Source organism: Pseudochaenichthys georgianus, chromosome 15 (assembly GCF_902827115.2).
Source record: "Pseudochaenichthys georgianus chromosome 15, fPseGeo1.2, whole genome shotgun sequence".
Taxonomy (NCBI): domain Eukaryota; kingdom Metazoa; phylum Chordata; class Actinopteri; order Perciformes; family Channichthyidae; genus Pseudochaenichthys; species Pseudochaenichthys georgianus.
This window is the reverse complement of record NC_047517.1, coordinates 18,016,155-18,034,365: the sequence shown is the minus strand read 5'-3', so window position 1 is coordinate 18,034,365 and position 18,211 is coordinate 18,016,155. Positions and strand designations below refer to the sequence as shown.

Below are 18,211 nucleotides of genomic sequence, written 5' to 3'. Positions count from 1 at the left end.
AACAAAATCGCAGGCTTTGCGATTTGATAATCGCATTATTTCAAATTGCGATTTCGATTTAAAATCGATTAATCGTTCAGCCCTAACGCACATTCTAGAAAATAAGAGCTTCTGTTGAAATGAGAATGGGTTATTGAATAGTAGGAAAACAATGAATGCCCTGAAACAGAGATTGAAATATATTCTTGCTCAGATAGCTGCCTGTAAGACATTATGGTGTCATTTTTCTGATGGCTAAACGTCTCCTCTCATCTCCTTTTGAGGTGAATGAGCATGCTCATCATGCACCAACTGTAAGAATCCTCACTAACGCGCAAGATCCTGATTACACTTTCCCTTTAATCTAATAATCTGATTTAATTTGACTTTTTAATTTGATCGTGCATATACAGTAAATGTGGGAATACAGTACACATTCAACTCCAATAGTAGAGTAACCTATGGACGCTGTAGTTATTAAATAGAAAAGACAACCCCATGTGTATTCTATCTGATAAGATCAGTCGTTTTTAGTGTTTTTTCACATCCTCATGAGATTGATTTTCTCTGAAGACCCCTTAGAATATCAAGCATCTGTAGCTCATGCATGTATCTGATTGCATTAATTATGAGTTACATCAACTGTTGCTCACATGCTCACAGTATGTCATGAAGTGGCTGCTTAGTCAGAAAAGGGGGAAATGAATTCAAGGATCTAAATGAGGATTGATATAATTACAGGCAGATCATTAATGCTACTTTGAAAAGGAAATAATCAACTGTACAAATGAGTAATCATCCTGGTTGGATTCACTCGACTTCATGCAGCACTCTCAGTTGCTAAAAGACGTTTCTAATTCTCAATTAGTTTTAGACAACAATGTTAAGATGAAGTGGCGTTTGGGGGCTGATTAGCTCATTTAAAAAAAAAATTCTCAAATTAGTAGTTGGTGAAAAAGTCTTCAAGCATGTTTCATTTTTAACTACTGAAATTCATTTTAGATTTATTTTGGAAATGTACAGAATAGCCTACATTTGCAATGATTTAAAAGTCAAAATTGCAACTATTATTTGTGATACAGGCATCCACCTTCCTAATGCTGATAAGACCAAGTTTATCAAAGGCACTAAGTAACAGATTGGTCTTCTCTTTTTTTCTCTGATTGTGAACAAAATAATGACTCTCTCTAGCAGGCTTATGTATTACAAAAGAGCATTATTTTCCGTCTGCTTTTTTCCTTCACAATGCGGCAGTGCTGATGTGTGGTTTCCTCACCCTCCCACCGGGAGGTGTGAACCAAGGGAAGGAAGGGTAGGAGGCGCAGAAAACAGAACAGTAGACTCCAATAAGCACAATGTCCTCATCTTCCTGTTGTGGAGATCAGAGCTTCCAGTTTCTGTTGAGCAGACGAGGAATTTGTAATCTAATACCCCTGATATTTTGAATAGTATGCCTAATAAGATAATTAGATGATGGGGTTGTTGTCATGCAGAGCTGCACACTGGTTAGAGCAGGATCTTCACGCACACTCACTAAATCTGCTGATTGTGTTTGATGAATCAAAGAAAAGCCATTCATAGGTTGAGATGCAAGCAGACAAACTGCGCCTTCAGGGGTATTTTATGATAAAGCTGAAAGATAAACATCAGAACCCTGAGTCTTTTTGACTTTGCAGAGAGCAAGAAGAAGTCTTGTGCATCCTTGAATTAATTAATGGATATATTTTATCATAGAAAATCTTTTCTCGGTCTTCGTCAGAATGGCATCACTGCTGAGAATCCCACTGGCACACAGTCCTACTCTGGGGCTCGGGGATTACATGTGCTGCGTACACGTTAAAGCCTCTAAACCCTCGCCTCTGCAGAGCTGATCTGACTGCACAATCATCCCCCCTCACTCTCAGCTCCACTCCGTCGGCCACGAGGCCTCCGTCGTCCCAGGATGCCGGTTGCTTACTTCCAGATCAGCAGAGCTCTGCAGTGGCCGCGAAGGTCGGACCATGACTACATTTGTCAGCTTGCCTCTCTGCTCACTGAATCACCTGGGAGTCGACCCTCCAGCTCAGCATCAGTAAATGGGGTCAGACATTCTGACAGGAGGCCGGATCTTTCTAAATAAATGCATCTTTTTTTTTTTAATCCGTTTTTTCAAGAAAAACGTGTCAAAAGAACAATTGACTCACTTAGACGGGCACATGTGCTAACACATACACTTATATTTTGTACTTTCTCACCTGACTGCACTCCTCATACACACTTAAAATATCACACCCACACGCATCTACACAAACACACAACACATCTGCAATTTGAAGGGGAGAATTGAGAACCGAGAGGCAAGTGAGGCCGTGCAGGGCAGAACATATTCAATTAGCCCCAGGCACTTCTTCACCCTTACCTATCGTCATTGCATCACATTTCAATATTGCACAGAGGTGTGCCGCCAACGCACTGCTGACACATCAAAGGGCTGCGGCAAATCCACACTCCTCCTCGGAGCCTCACAGCTATGTCACAGCTGTTCTGGGGTAGGTCAGGCAGGCTCAGGGAGAGGCCAGGCTTGACTAAAGACCTGTTGGAGTTTTCAGGCCAGCCTGTGGGTAAGGCTTGATGGTTTCCTGGTCCAGCATGGCATGGTCAGGGCTGAGGGTTAAGGAGAGGGATAATCTGGATCATGAAATGTGTATAACAGATTAGAGGTGCTGCATGAATTTCAAGTGCAGCACTCGGACTACTTTTTCTTTTTGCCTAAAGTTAGTTTTCTGATAATCCTAGCTTCACCATGTTCTCTGTCTATGCAGTCGGTCTCTATGCACACGAGGACAGGACTGGGGAAGCAAATAATCAATCCATTCAGCAGGGTAGTGACAGATATCCTCAGTTGCATTAATGAATGGGTGGGCATGGGCATATATCCATGAACAGGAAATAAATAATGACATCCCTTCAGTCTGTCTTTCATCCCTTTTCTGGCTGGTGGATGGAGGATGTCGCTCTCTGAGATCTTCATGGAGATATATATTTGCAGAAGCAGCATTAACACAGCGAGTTCAATTTAAAACATTGCGCTCATTTGTTACCGCCGGGTTTGCCTCCTTACCTCCGCACTGTCTCTTCCCCTCTCTTTTCTTCTTTACTGTTGGCCAAGTGAGTTAGGGCCTTAAATTGAATTACATCTTGTATTTCTTCCAGAGGGCTCGCTAATTAAGAATTTAATTATGGCTTCGAGCAAAACACAGGCAACAAAACCCCCTCATGTTTAAAACATGAACACCATCTCTCGCTCTCTTTCTGCCTCCCCCTTTCTGTCCTACTCTCTCCACTTCCTTTTGCAAGTGTGTGTTTCTAAAAGTTTTGAGGTGAACTGAAGGTAAGACATACACTAAGATGGTAATCAGAAAGGACTATACTAGGAATTCTCAAGAGGGAGCATGAGATGCATGCATGATGATCAAACAGAGTCAGGAGGATGGACCGTAGAAAAGAGAAGCCCACTGGATGATGATATTAAAGTTATACTCTAAGCCTGTCAGCTCAGAGTAAAAACTTTCAGTGCCTTAATCCCCTAAATTACAATGAATATTTCATGATAACAGTAATTTAAAATAAGCACAACTTCATTAGTGTCCTGTCTGATACTTTTTTACTAAAACTTTCTGCGAGTGCTGCTACAATTATTTATTAATTATGACAATGTCTCCTCTCTTGTGGCCTGTTGCAGAGGGGTTGCTCCCGGCTCTGTAGGCCTGTCCTGCTCACCTACTCTACCTTTTCTCCCTCTCACCAGCAGACTCTCTCATCTCGTCTCAGTGGGCCATCCCTCCTGCAGCTATTTGTCACAAGCAGATGTTTGAGAGAACTATGACCTCCAAGTGTGGCTGCTGGGGAATGGGAGCTTGGCGCCATTTCTGATTGGAAACCTGCAGAGCAGAGGGGGCATGGTCAAGGTGAGTAATACCAGCTCCTCTCAGGTTCTGAGGTCAGCTAATCTCCAATGGCAATCAGGAAGGCAATAGAAGGAGTGTGGGGTCCCTGAGTGGGGCTGCCCAGGCCCTGACACCGCCGTGATGGGGCCAGACTGGGACTGATTTTCTTGAACAGTTTTTAATGTTTACCCTCAAACTAGCCCACACACACTTGTTATGGGATAAATTGTTAGGTCGACAGGATAGCATAATCCAGAAATGATCTAATGTGGCAATGATAAGCACGTCATGATGCCTGTAGCATGTAGGGCTACATTTGAACCTAAACTATTTAGACCTCATCTTAAAATATTTGTTAACAAATCTCTGAAAGGAAACAACACTCTGGCATGAAGAGTGTGCTGGTTTCTGTTTCCAGGCTGAGGCCCATAAAGCACTAATGAGCAACATTTGAGGCCGGATTTAACTGCATGTAAACTGTTCTTGTGAAGCGGGAACAAACGACATTGGCAGAAATATGTTTTGGACCTTTTTAAGGTACCCAAATGGGAAACGGTGGACTTTTGGTTGGCAACTGATACTGATTGTGAAAAAAAAAAGATTAATCTAAGGTGCCAAAATGGCTCCAAAGCTCCCTGGCATCGATTAATTAGTCAAAACGAATGTTCCTTATTTGTTCCTGTGCGTTTTATATTTTAGAAGGAAGTGCATTTCTCTCTAATTCTCACCTATCCCACAGTAAACACATATTCTGCTTTGGTTTGGTTGCAGGATTTTTGTGCCTTTTTCTTCTTTTTAGATCGACAATTTGGTGTCACTGAGCCTGCGCTTGGTTACGATCTGTTTCTGCTCTCCATCTCTGAGAGAACAGAAATATTCTGCCATTTCATCATTTATTTTTTATTAGAATGCATTCGAATCTACCTGGGCTAATAGTTTTTTACATTGTGTTATAATTTGTTTGACCCTGAAGTGTTGTTGTGAGAGCGGTCAGTTTGTATCCGGGAGGGGGTTGTTCACCTCAGAATAAACTGACGTTGTGAACTCTTTTCTTGGCTCAGGCTTTGGAGCTCATTAGAGTGGAGAGTGTCTCAGTGGCTGGATTTAAGGTGGTTATCAAATATGAATGCTCTCTTTAAAATGTTAACTGTTGGGTTTGGTGGTGTTTTTCTGTGTATGGGTTAGATGTGGCTGTACAATTCTGACTGTTGCTGACTGACGGGACCCCACACTTCATTATCATACAGAGCAATGGTTGGATTGCACTACCGAATATCAAACTATTTTAAATGCATTTACTGCCACGTCAACACTCTGATGTTGGTATAGTTATAACTAATACTATGTTCAATGAATGGGTTCACACACACACACACACACACACACACACACACACACACACACACACACACACACACACACACACACACACACACACACACACACACACACACACACACACACACACACACACACACACACACACACACACACACACACACACACACACAAAGGAGCTGATTGTGGATTACAGGAAGCAGCATCAATGGGACTACGGTGGAGAGTCAGCAGCTTCAGGTTCCTCGGGGTCCACATCACTGAGGACCTGACATGGACTCTTCACACCACCACCATCACCAAGAAAGCTCGACAGCGGCTCTTCTTCCTCCGCAGGCTGAGGAGGTTCAACATGGACTCCAGGATACTCTGCAACTTCTACAGGTGCACCATAGAGAGGATCCTGACTGGCTGCATCACGGCCTGGTACGGCAGCTGCACCGCCCTCAATCTTAAGGCTTTACAGAGGGTGGTGAAAACTGCACAGAACATCACCAGGACGGAGCTGCCATCCATGGAGGACCTTTACTCCCAGCGGCTCAGGAAGAAATCCCTCAGGATTATAAAAGACCCCAATCACCCCAGCCACAAACTGTTCAGTCTGCTGCCATCTGGCAGGTGTCACCGCAGCATCCGGACAAAAACAACCAGATTCAGAGACAGCTTCATCCCGCAGGCAATAAGACTGTTAAACAACTGAATTGCTGAAATAATTTCATAACATTCATCTGCTACTTAGTAGTTATTTACCTATTATTTAATATATCATTCCAATAACTTGTATATAGACTCATATTGCACTATTCCACTTTTTTCTCTCTCACTTTTTTCTAACTATTTTTCTTTTTGTATTACTTTTAATATAGTATATTTTAATATTGTTTTAATATTGTCTGCTTATCTGTATTATTGTGTTGCATTGTTGGAGAAGCCTGTGACCTAAGATTTTCAACGACATAATTACTCTGTAGCTATGTTAGTTTGACAATAAAGAACCTTGAACACAGACACACACACACACACACACATTATTTCCCAGTGGCCAATTGCATATCGTTTTGCTGAAATCGGACAGAGGTAAAAACAGACAGGAAAAACAAGAGGACATGTTGTGGGCCAAGTAACTGTTGTTCAGTACATAATGAGCTACATTCCTCGGTATACATTGTGATGTTGGATTTTAAAATGCGCTCTGTGAAACAACTTGTCAAAAAAGTTGCTTGTATACAGGGAAAATGGTGTTGGCGTCTAATTAAAACTACACAGTGTAGTTTAAATGAGCAAGCGGTCAGTGAGGAAAATAATAGAGCTAAAATACAAGCATTCACTGCAGGCCCGGTTCTACGGGGGTGCATAAAGGTGCATTGCACCCTCAGTTGAGTCGTTATGCACCCTCATTTGAAAAATGAAAAGTAAAAAAAAAAAAGTGAAAAAAATGAAAAGTGAAAAATATTACATTTTGCCTACTATTACTAACAATAGTAGTAATAATAATAAGAATAAGAATAAGAATATAGTTGAAATAAAATAAATTGTAATTGTGGTTGAATAGCATTGTCTGCTGCATTTATTTGATCAATTTAAACGGTAAGTAATGTTATTATGTCAGGTGCGCGTGACCTGTGCCGCTGCACATTCATCATCTGCAAGGTGCTTACACAGCAGTCAATGATGGATCAGAAAATGGTTAAAACAACCAGCCCTTATCGCCAGCATACACTGCATCTGCTGCAGGTATTAACAGTTCAGATCATGGGGACATTACGTTACTGTCGTGGACACTAACGTCCTCCTGCCCGACTCGCTGGCTTTGCCCGCCTCGCCCACAGAGGCGGAGCAGCCACAGCCGTCTTCGTTGCCCGAAACACCGCCACCCCTCGGCGGCCCGCAAGTGCCAGAGGACCTCTGCAAAACAGAGCCTGCCCAGGTATATTTAAAAAAGTACCCAACTCGCCTATACAGTGGGGTGAGGCGCTCATTTTGCAGCTCATGGTTTCAAAACAGAGATTGGCTGGAATATTCATGTAAAAAATATGCCATGCATGTAGATATTTCGGTTCAAGTAAGTCAGATGCCTTCACCACAACTGGCTACAACAACTGGCGCCATGCTCTTATAGGCTATGTGATAAGGGACTGGGAAGGCATAATCAAGCAAAGAGCACATAGATCCATAGATCTCTTAATGTTGCTCTCAAAGTGCACCAGATTGATGGTTTTAACTTCAATATTTAAAAAAAAAATCTTCCCGGGGGAGCATGTCCCCGGACCCCCCCGGAGGAGGTGAGGACCCCCATAAACGGTGTTAGGTACTAGTGTTGTCACGATACCAACATTTTGGTTTCGATACCGATACCAAGTCAAGAATTGCGATTCCGATTCTTTTTCGATACTTTTCTTAAAAAAATGGAAATATGGAATATCGGTTTTAAAATTAGGAATAACAGATGATTTTAGCAGTCAGAACAACTAAAGCAGCAGTGTTACTAAGAACAGAAACGCCAAAGAGTCACATCTAATATAAATATATATAAAAGCATTTATTTTAATTGTGTAGCAGTGAGTTTAACATTTTGGCAGCACTGTTGAGCATTTTGAAAATGTATTTTCATGCCTCTGTGCAAGGCTTAGTCTTTCTATCTTTATAGCCACTGGTGTAAAGTAACTAAGTTCATAAGCTCAAGTACTACTTGGGTACAATTTCGAGATACTTGTACTTTATTTAAGTATTTCAATGTTTCTTTTGCTACTTTGTACTTCTAATCCACTACAGTTCAGAGGTACATGGTGTACTTTTACTCCACTACAGTTCAGAGGTACATGGTGTACTTTTACTCCACTACAGTTCAGAGGTACATGGTGTACTTCTAATCCACTACAGTTCAGAGGTACATGGTGTACTTCAACTCCACTACATGTATTGAATCCCTTTAGTTACTTCACAGATCTGGATGAATGATGTGAAATCTAACCAAGTGTTGAATCAGACTTTAGTTCCACCTGGAGTAAATCCACCAGCTACCCTGCAGTCTACAAAGTACTTCAAACTAGCTGCACCTTTACCAGCTTTGAGAACACTTTCATGATCAATCATTATAAAACATATCATATATATTATTCTGAAATGGACCAATCTGCACCATGACTACTTTTACTGTCGCTACTTTAATACTTTTACTTGAGGAACATTTTGAATGCAGTACTTTTACTGTAACAGAGTATTCCTACACTCTGGTGCTTCTAGTACAAGACCTGAGTACTTCTACTTTTACTGTCGCTACTTTAACTATATTTTGATGAGAATACTTTTGTACTTTTATTTGAGGAACATTTTGATTTCAGGATTATTCCTACATTCTGGTACTTCTACTTTAACTCAAGTACAAGACCTGGGTACTTCTACTTTTACTCAAGTACAAGATATATACTTATACCACCTCCGTTTATAGCCTATGAAAAAAAAACTAATAGAAAACGAAGGCTAAAGCTAACGTTAGCAGATAGTGATGCTAGTTTGCTAGTTAAGTTTGCTCAACGATAATATTGCGACAGAAAAACTTTTCAGTGCACATCACGCTCTGCCGCTCCGACAGGGAGCTCTGCTCTGAACGGCCCGTTCACAGACTTCTGGCGTCTTTTTTGTTAACAAGCCGAGGCGCAGCGGCAGTTGCACTCCCACTTGCAGCCATGCTTCTCGTTTTCTCACATGCTCTGGCAGCTCGCACGTGGTCACGTGCACGAGAGAGGGGAGGGACTTAGAGCGTGCTTGAGAGGAGCGGGACTGCAGGCACGGCTGCAGTGCAGGGAGTGGAAGCAGAGCGCTGAACACACACGGCTCTTATTAAAAACGGCGCTTCTTCTTTCGTATAACGTTAGATGTCCAACTCGGTGTCGTGTAGCCATTCCCGCATCTCTGGTCCTAGGTCGAAGAGGCTGGCTTCCGAGGGTGGTCTATATAAGGGGCAGATGGTGATTATTATTATTATTATATGGAAAAATTGCGCTTTTTCACGGGAGTACTTTTCCCCGTCATTCTTAAAGTACCGATACTAATGAAACTGAGGAATCGTACCGTTTTTAACGGCAGGGTATCGCGGTACCTTTCAAGTATCGGTACACCGTGCAACACTATTAGGTACACTCCCCACTTAGAAAAATAGCACTTTACCACTGCACCCTCTCTAATCTCAGATGCACCCTTAGTCATTTTGTTCTGGAACCGGGCCTGATTCACTGTAACGCCGTAAACAACATTTCAATAATATCACATATACAAAACATACATAAATCTCACCAGGTGGCTCAGATTCTAATAAATTACAATACACAAATAGGGTCAGCAAAGGAGACATCTAGTTTAGTTTTTATGGCAAAGGATAACATATTAGAGAAAAAGAGTGTAGCTCCAAATGTGTTTTGATGTAGGAAGGGGAATTTTCAGTATGTATCAAACAGATATTCTGTTATGCAGTGTAAATGTAATACAGAATACACATGCTCGTTAATGGCTGAGTAAAAGGACTGAGTGCGAAATATATTCCAAACATATCCAGTCACTTCATCATGTTCAAGATCATTGATATGTGTAGCGGACCACATGCAATGAAAAAGTGATTTAAAATCACAGTGCAATTCTTTGCCAAAATGCAGTTAAAGAACTTCAACCCTGCAGAGTAATTGTATTACGTTTAACTATCCATGTCTTATGAGTTGCATTTACAAACTGTGGCAACACCTTTATAGTTACAGATCTGTTTTGCATCTCGTTATATATTTAACAGAACTTGCCTTCATTACATAACTTTTGCATCACCGTTGTTTTAATAATAATCCATGTGAGCAGCTTGGAGATTGCAGATCAACTTCTGTGATTATAAAGACACATGTAGAGAAATCATTTGATATGGTATTACAAATAGAGCTCAAAAGTAATAAGGTGATTACTCAGATCACAAACAGTGAAGATGCTCAGAGTACATTCATATTATTAAAACAAAGCTCTCTTACTCTCTCTGTCTTCATAAGCAGATTCCGGCCATCTCCGTGGCTAAAGTATCATCTTTTGCATTCTTAAAGAGGCATGAGGAAATGTGGTGTGACAAATTCCCTTAATGATATCACATAAGGTAAATAATTAACGGATGCATTTGCTGAATAGTATTCTAACTTCCATAATAAAGATGATGAAGTATTGCTGTGCACACGCATAGACAATGATTGTATAATTAATATGTTCTGAAATCAGTCATTAATTAATAGAAAGGTTGCCATGCACATAATTCTCTGATTTAATCTATTAAGCCTTGGATTTCAGAGTCAAATCATCCTTGCGTGAAACCACTTTGAATTTGAATGTGTCCTTTCACGAGCTGTTGTTAGCATTTACGCCTACACTTGTCCTTCATTTTGTGGATCTCACTTTGGTTAGGGGGTTTAATGAAGATTATTAGGCAGGAGCTGATGACGAGTTTATTTCCCTGGTCTTGATTCAGCTGTTTCTCCATCTGGTGTTGGAGCACCTGGGGTAAGCCTTCATCTATAAACAGCTTTCCGCGCCTTTCCAAGGCTCCCTCTGTTAGCTGAATTTCCATTTTTTGTACGCATTGTTTTCTTCCCTCTACTTCTGCTGCTATGGTATCTCCCAAACCTTTCTGTTTGGATCTCTGAACTATTTCTAAAGGTTCAGCACAAATCTTGCATCCAGGAAAAACTAAAATCTTAAATACTTACGCAATCTACATAACAATTGCTGTTCCAAAACTACTCTGAAGATCTATTTAAGTAAATGTTTTGATTTTCCTAACATCAATATGTGCACTGAGCACTGATCTGGCGACCGCAATTGGAACTTGCCTCGTGAACAGCCTGAGAGGCCAGATTTGAGCACAGAGCTCCTCAGCTTTAATGAACACTACAGATGTGTCGAGCAGGGGATGAGGGAGAAGCCAACGGCAATGTAAACAGCAGCCAATTACCTGCCTGGATGACGATTATTTACTCCTGCTTAGTACATACACGTGAAGAGGCCAGAGCATCTGCTGCGAGGCCTAGCCCCAGTGTACTACACACCAATATTAACACCATGCTGCATCTCAAGCATGTATTTAATTCATTGTCACTTCTTTCAGGTTGTATACCTCAGTGGTTTTCACACAAACGTTTATTATGATCCTTGTTTATATTGTTTAGAATTTTGATTATTTAGTGATGGTGGTCTTTGGTGCTTTTGTATCACATTGGACATGCATTGGAATACAGATGCAGATACAAACACATACAAATAAATTACAGTGACTCGGCCCGTCCACACAGCAGCGTTAAAAAATCTTCCAACGCTTCTGCCCATTCACTTTGAATGGGGTGACGTCACGTTGCCTCGCTTTTCGCCGAACTACATTGTGGGGAAGCAAAGCGAAGATTTCTCCTAAATTCTAACCCTATCTCCTATTTCCTGACCTCTGAGTGAAACGTCACGGGGTTAAGGGATAGTGGATAGGAGAATTCAAAAGGACTTAGGAGAAGAGACTGCGGTACTTTAGAGAATCCGAATGCACTTTCACTATCCGACGTGTTTATGATGCGCCAGCGGACGTCATTTTGTGCGTCTGCTGCTGTGGGGAAACTATGGAAACTACAGTTTTCTATAGCGGACTACAACATGGATGTTTAATAAGAACGAGGGACTACTGTAAACTCATCTAGAGACTCTGCACCGTGCTCTGATGCTGTTGTTTTATTTTCATTTCATTTCAAACCTTTATTTATACAGATAAAATCCCATTGAGATCATTGATCTCTTTTCCAAGGGAGACCTGCTCAAGTAGTTCCACATGAAACATAAAAACATAAACAGACCAACAAAAGGACATCATACAGCATCATTTACATAATTATCCACATAAACAGGTACCAATAGCTTCCGATTGAGTAGCATCCAACCGAGCTTTAAAAACATTTAGTGGAACCAGATTGTTCAGTTTCCATTTAATTTGCAGACTATTCCAAGACAGAGGAGCTGCGCATCTAAAAGCTGTCTTCCCTAAGACAGTCCTAGCAGTTGGCACATTTAATAAAACCACAGCATTCGATCTCAGGCAGTAGCCACTTACAATTCTCCGTGAGATCAGGGAGCAGATATAAGATGGAAGTTTCCATAACATGGCTTTGTATATAAAAATGTACCAGTGACTGAGCCTCCGTACAGTTAGTGAAAGCAAACCAGCCCTTGCATACAGGGTACAGTGATGAGTTAATGCTTTACAGTTTGTCACAAATCTCAGTGCACTGTGATACGCAGCATCTAACTTGACCAGGCAATTGGCAGGTGCATTCATATAGACCAGATCCCCATAGTCCAGCACAGGTAAACAGGTCACAGTCACTAGCCTTTTCCTGGCCTCAAGCGAGAAACAGGACTTGTTTCTGAAAAAGAACCCTAGCCTAACCCTTTTTTTAGCAGGTTATTGACATGAAGTTTAAAAGAGAGACAATCATCAAGCCAGATACCAAGGTATTTGTAACAGGCAACAACTTCAAGTTTTGTTCCTTGCGTAGTTACAATATCAAAAACAGGCTCTGGTGTCTTTTTTGCTTTTGAAAAGAGCATTACCTTGGTTTTATCCACATTTAAAAGAAGCTTTAATTCAGAGAACTGAGTCTGAATATTGTTAAAAACAGCCTGTAAAGTTGTGTATATTTACAGACCGTTGCAAAAATTAAGAAGCTTATAAACATCAGGTTCAAAACTAAAAGAGCTTTGAAACACAATGAAAGATGTTTGGAGTTTTATTTGAGTTATTAATTTAAACTTTTTTTCTAAGAGATGCTGATTTGAAACTGTTGTTACATACAGTTACGGCATTTCCTGTTTCTGCCGGAGAGAGGGGAGGCCGTCCCAAAGCTTGCTGCTGTATTTACTCTCTCCATCTGACAGGAGGGAGCCTCGTTGAGTTGCGAGTGTCGCTACATTGGGCCGGAGTTCACTCACCTCCAAGATTTTCAAGATTTTTTTAACGCTGCTGTGTGGACGGGCTGTGACTGAAAAATAAAAATAAATGTAGCGATTATTTTTATTATAATGGATATGTTTCAGTTTTGACCCTTGTCCCACATGTTTACTACTCTGTTTCTGTTCTCATTATAATTGTTCTTAGGCATTATTAAGCAAGACCGACACAATACGATTAAACAGTCATGAGTCAAACAGGGAGAAGTAGTGAGAAAGAAAGAGAGAAAGACTTGCCATCTGGATGTCTCCTGATCTTACCCTCAGGCGAGATACCGATGTGAAGGGCTGCCCTGCTGTCATTTAGATGCTGTATAGTTTGGTTTCCATCTTTATGTAGCAGTTATATAACAGATAAACTAGGGATACTTATTGAATACACCTTTTTCTAGGCCACATTTCAATCAATCAATCAATGTTTATTTATATAGCCCAATATCACAAATGTTACATTTGTCTCAGTGGTCTTCACAGTTTGTACAGAATATCAGTATGACAATACGACACCCTCTGTCCTTAGACCCTCACATCGTACAAGAAAAAACTTCCGGAGAAAACCCACAGTTTAAAGGGAAAAATGGGAGAAACCTCAGGGAGAGCAACAGAGGAGGGATCCCTCTCCCAGGACGGACAGACGTGCAATAGATGCTGTGTGTAAATTGAAAAGATAATACATTTGCAACATAGGTAGACCAAATGTTTGGAAATGCATGTGTGTATAATAGGAAGATGAATCCACGAGGATATCCATCCAGGACCTATGATCCAGCACCACAGCCACGACTCGCGATCCAGGGCTCGCGATGCAGGACACAGGACCGCAGGATCATCCATGACTCCGGATCCCTGCGTATATAGACACCAAAAAGAAAGACATTTGGGGAAGCTGGGTTAACATTTATGTCGTCCTCTAGCAATTTTATGACTCAAGTCTTTGATGAAGTGCTTTGATAAACAAGGAAATAAGAATGATGCCCTGTAAGCAGAAACAAGCTAATATTGGAAAAGGGAATGTGGAAACCAGATGAAAACTCATTTAAAAAAGCAATTAAATCCACATTCTACATTTGAATGCCCCTGCAGTTCAATACAACATGTTCAAAGGGAAAGACTGAAATTGTGATATAATGTTGGAAGGGGGCATCCATACACACCGTTTATCTCCGTTTCCTTCTCAAAATAGCTCCCTATGCATGAACGTATGGCACAAATAAAACAGAATAAACATTAGATGTTAATCATATCAGATAAAGCAGCACAGATGAACCAATGCAAGCCGTTTGCAGTGTGCCAGTTTTCCAGCCTGTCTGCATAAAGTCATCTAGCCCATGCATTTACATGTGCCTGAAAGGCAGCATAGCTTTCATTTAGTGTGGTCCGACAGTAATGCGTGGTGACAGATCTTGACTGAAAGTAGCTCATTATACTGCACTATAAAAGAAAATAAATCAATATTAGTGATGCCTGGCTGCCCAACAAAAGGGATACTGCAGAGCTGTAGCAGTCAGCTCGCTTCACCTCCACAGTGCAATACGTTTAGAAATAGAGAATATGACTGCTTTTATTACAAATATATTGCCAATGCACGCTCCTGAATTGAGTAAATAAGAACATCCTTATCAGAGTGGGCAGGGTTATTTGCAGGGATTCATCTCTTTGAATTCAGCGAGCCATAAAAGTGGCGCTCCATCCTGCGTGGGGAACAAGTAAGCACACTGTTGAGGGATATACTGTGAGAAGGCTACAATATCACTGACAGAAGGAACATGCCTCTCTCGAGTCCATAATCATACTAACTGTGGACTATGCCAATGTTATCTTTATGATGTAAGTCTGTTTTGCGCTCCCAGGCAGAACATCGAGACCATTGTTTCATGGGTTTCTCAAGGCGGTCACACTTTATAGTGCAGAAAACATACATCATAATACCTTTAAGTGCTGCAATGCTGACACGCAAGTTGTCGGTGGCTTTGCTGTGTGTGAAGCACAACGCACCCAGAACTTAAGTGGCCTGACTTTATTCTGCCGGGACAAAAGCCGGCGCCCTCCCAGTGGTTTAAATTAGTTACACAAGTCTCTCTGTGGCCTCTGAAGCCCCCTCACTTCTACTGCATAGGGTTACACCATCTCTAGTGACAGGGCTTACTTAAAGCCCAACCCACATACTGTACCAAGCTATCTTTGAAAATAACCTTGAGAAAGTAGGGTTGGAGGGGAGGGTTTTGGTACACTTGATTTGTCCCCTCTATAATGAGAGTACATGATTCGGCCTCTCCTGAGAGCCTGTCACAGAGCAGCCTATGCTGAATGCTGCCCTCTAAAACTATTGGAAGAGCAACAATGCATTTAATGGCTTGGCTTAATGTGGTGCAGTTATGTAAGCTCTGTGTTAAAACAAAAATGAAGGTGAGTGGGTGACAGTGAAATAGTACATAACCAAGCACCTTATTAACCAGATAAAAATGGCCTAGCTTTATGTTTCACAGTGTTTAAACTATACTGTTACTCTGCCTTCAAGAGGAGACATGTTTTCAAGAGAGGCTCCTTAATAGGCCTACGGGGAAATGTTTGTATATGGGCTAATCACAGCTCGACATCCCAGCTGCCTTATAAAGCCAGGAAATATACTATTCTCCGAGAATGTGTCTACTATGTTAGATAGTTTACGTTATCTATTTCACATCATATGTGTGCCCATATACGATTCTTACCTCTACATCTTTATGAATAATAAAGTCCTCCATGCATACTTTCTTCTGTCTATCAGAGCTGCCCTGTGGCAAAACCTACTGTCAGCTTTGACACGCCATGAAATATTCACTATACCATGAGTCATGTTCAGACTGCAGGGAGAGCTGTGCTTCACTATTCTGTTCCCAGATCAGATCAGACCTGGCTAAGAGGTGTCGCCGTTCACTTTGATCCACTGCTTGGCCTCCTCACTAAAAGCTGTCTCTCTACAAATACCAAGCTGGTTCCAAACAGGCTAAACTTATTTTGCCCTTTCTATCTTCTATCAACATTTACTAATTCTTACCTTGCAATCACATTTTTTTAAACAATTGCCGGCTACACAGCCAATACCAATTGGTTTTGTTGTTTAAAAAACTATTTAGGCAAAAACAACATATACTGACAATGTAATTTACCTTTGCTCAATAATAATTTGTAATTAATATAACTTGACGGCATCGTAATGCATCGTCCTCCATTGACGTAGCAAATAGCTCAGTTATTTCCCAAAATACTGTGCTGCCTACCAGCTATTGGCTTGTTTCGCCTGACCAACTGCATGTGCTGCTTCTGGCCAATGAGCGATGCAAGAGACTGGACTAAACTACACATGATTGTTGCTCTAAGCCAGGGGATCCCAAACTTTTCAGCCCACGACCCCCAAAATAGCAGTGCCAGAGACTGGCGACCCCCCACCACGTGAATTGTCAACGGGGAGAGGGGTGCTAGTGAATTGTCAATGGGGGGAGCCTCGCTGCGGGGACATTCTACAGACGGGCAGTCCGCCCCTGAAAAATCTAAACAATTTTAATTTGTAATCATTTCGCGACCCCCACTTTGGGAACCGCAGCTCTAAGCCACGTGGAAGATGGTGTTTAACCACATGTGTGTATTTGTTACCCCCTTTGGGTAAAATCAGAGACTAGAAAGTATACAGATCTCTTGATAGCATATTACTACTGAATATCGGCCAATTACAATCAGTATGTTGAAAAACAAAGTAGACGATAGATAATAATTGCTTCAATCGTCTTTACCTCTCACTGAGACAACATTGTATTAGCCTTGTGATCTTGTTTATGTACAACTCATCTTGTTGTTTCTGTGAATATTTGCTAAAGAGGTGCCTAAGGAGCTGTCGATGATTAGTGGCGTATAGTTTGTGAGAGGCGTAATGTTGGTTCAGGGTCTTTGTTGTAAAGAGACCATAAATTACCATAAATAAAGAATATCACCCCCCTCAGCAGCAGTGATTAATCTTACTTCGGGCTTTTAACTCTGGAGCCGGGCAGCAGCATGTTCCTAAGTCAGGCGGCATTTGCCTGGCCATTTATTCATTAGTGAGCCCAAAAGAACATCCGCGAACACCTCAATCGCTGCTGAAGAAAATGGTCTCATGTTGTGATACTCATTAAATCCAGTACCAAATTGCCTTTGCGTTGTATTACATATTTATCTTTCACAGTGGAACCATTGTATAGACAAACACAAGCTGTTTTTGATTGGCAATGCAGATTGATTTTCTTTTTAGTAGAAGACAACATGTGCCTTCGCTTCCCATGAGTCCTTAATACTTACTGCACACCCTTAAGGCACACACCAGAGCGACAGTTCATTTGCTTTTAAAAGGCATCTTTAAAAAAAAGAAAAATAATCATCATTGCTCTCCTTGCAGAGGAAACAAAGTGCACTCTCTTCTCTACTAGAACTGGGTAATTGGGCTTTACACATATGCTCTTTTACTTATTATGTCTAAAGCATGTCCTACTTTTTCAAACACAAATGTTTTTCAAGGTGTAGACCCAGGAGGATCCTTAAAAAACAAAATGTCTAAAAACAAGTCAGGGTGACATTGTTCTTTTAAAACAATGTCTGGAGAAAGTCCTCCAAGGACAAACAGGACAGCCTGAAGGCGTCACATTTGTTGTCTAAGATGGTAGACAATTTAGATACCTCAGGGTTAGAGTAAAGTGTCTTTCTGTGTCCGAAGAGAGAACATGATTTCTGCCTTTTCATCATCTATAGGTGAACTAAAGCTGATTACTAAAGATACAGAGTCTGTCTGAGGATAAGCAGCAATGTGAGAAACACTTTCTGTTACTGTTGTTGTTTCTGCACTTGTCAAGCTCCATGAAACTGATGTTTCTGTTGTAGAAAGAAGCAGTATTTTCTAGTTTTCCCCCTAGTTTGCCAGGGAAGAGAAATAGGCCATAAGGTGAACCCTGTTATCG

The 18,211-nt window shown here is 41.2% G+C and overlaps 1 long non-coding RNA gene across 5 annotated transcripts in view; it reads left to right on the top strand.

Annotated features, from left to right (window-relative positions):
* The window catches only part of LOC117459915 (uncharacterized), a 171,831-nt gene that overhangs the window by 18,688 nt on the left and 134,932 nt on the right, over positions 1-18,211 (top strand). For 4 of the 5 annotated variants that reach the window (XR_011644506.1, XR_011644505.1, XR_011644504.1 and 1 more), the window contains exon 4: positions 3,767-3,926. This is a non-coding gene — a long non-coding RNA (uncharacterized lncRNA). Of the gene's footprint in view, positions 1-3,766; positions 3,927-5,579; positions 5,726-18,211 lie in introns of those variants that run through there. The other variant, XR_011644507.1, reaches the window with a different exon arrangement.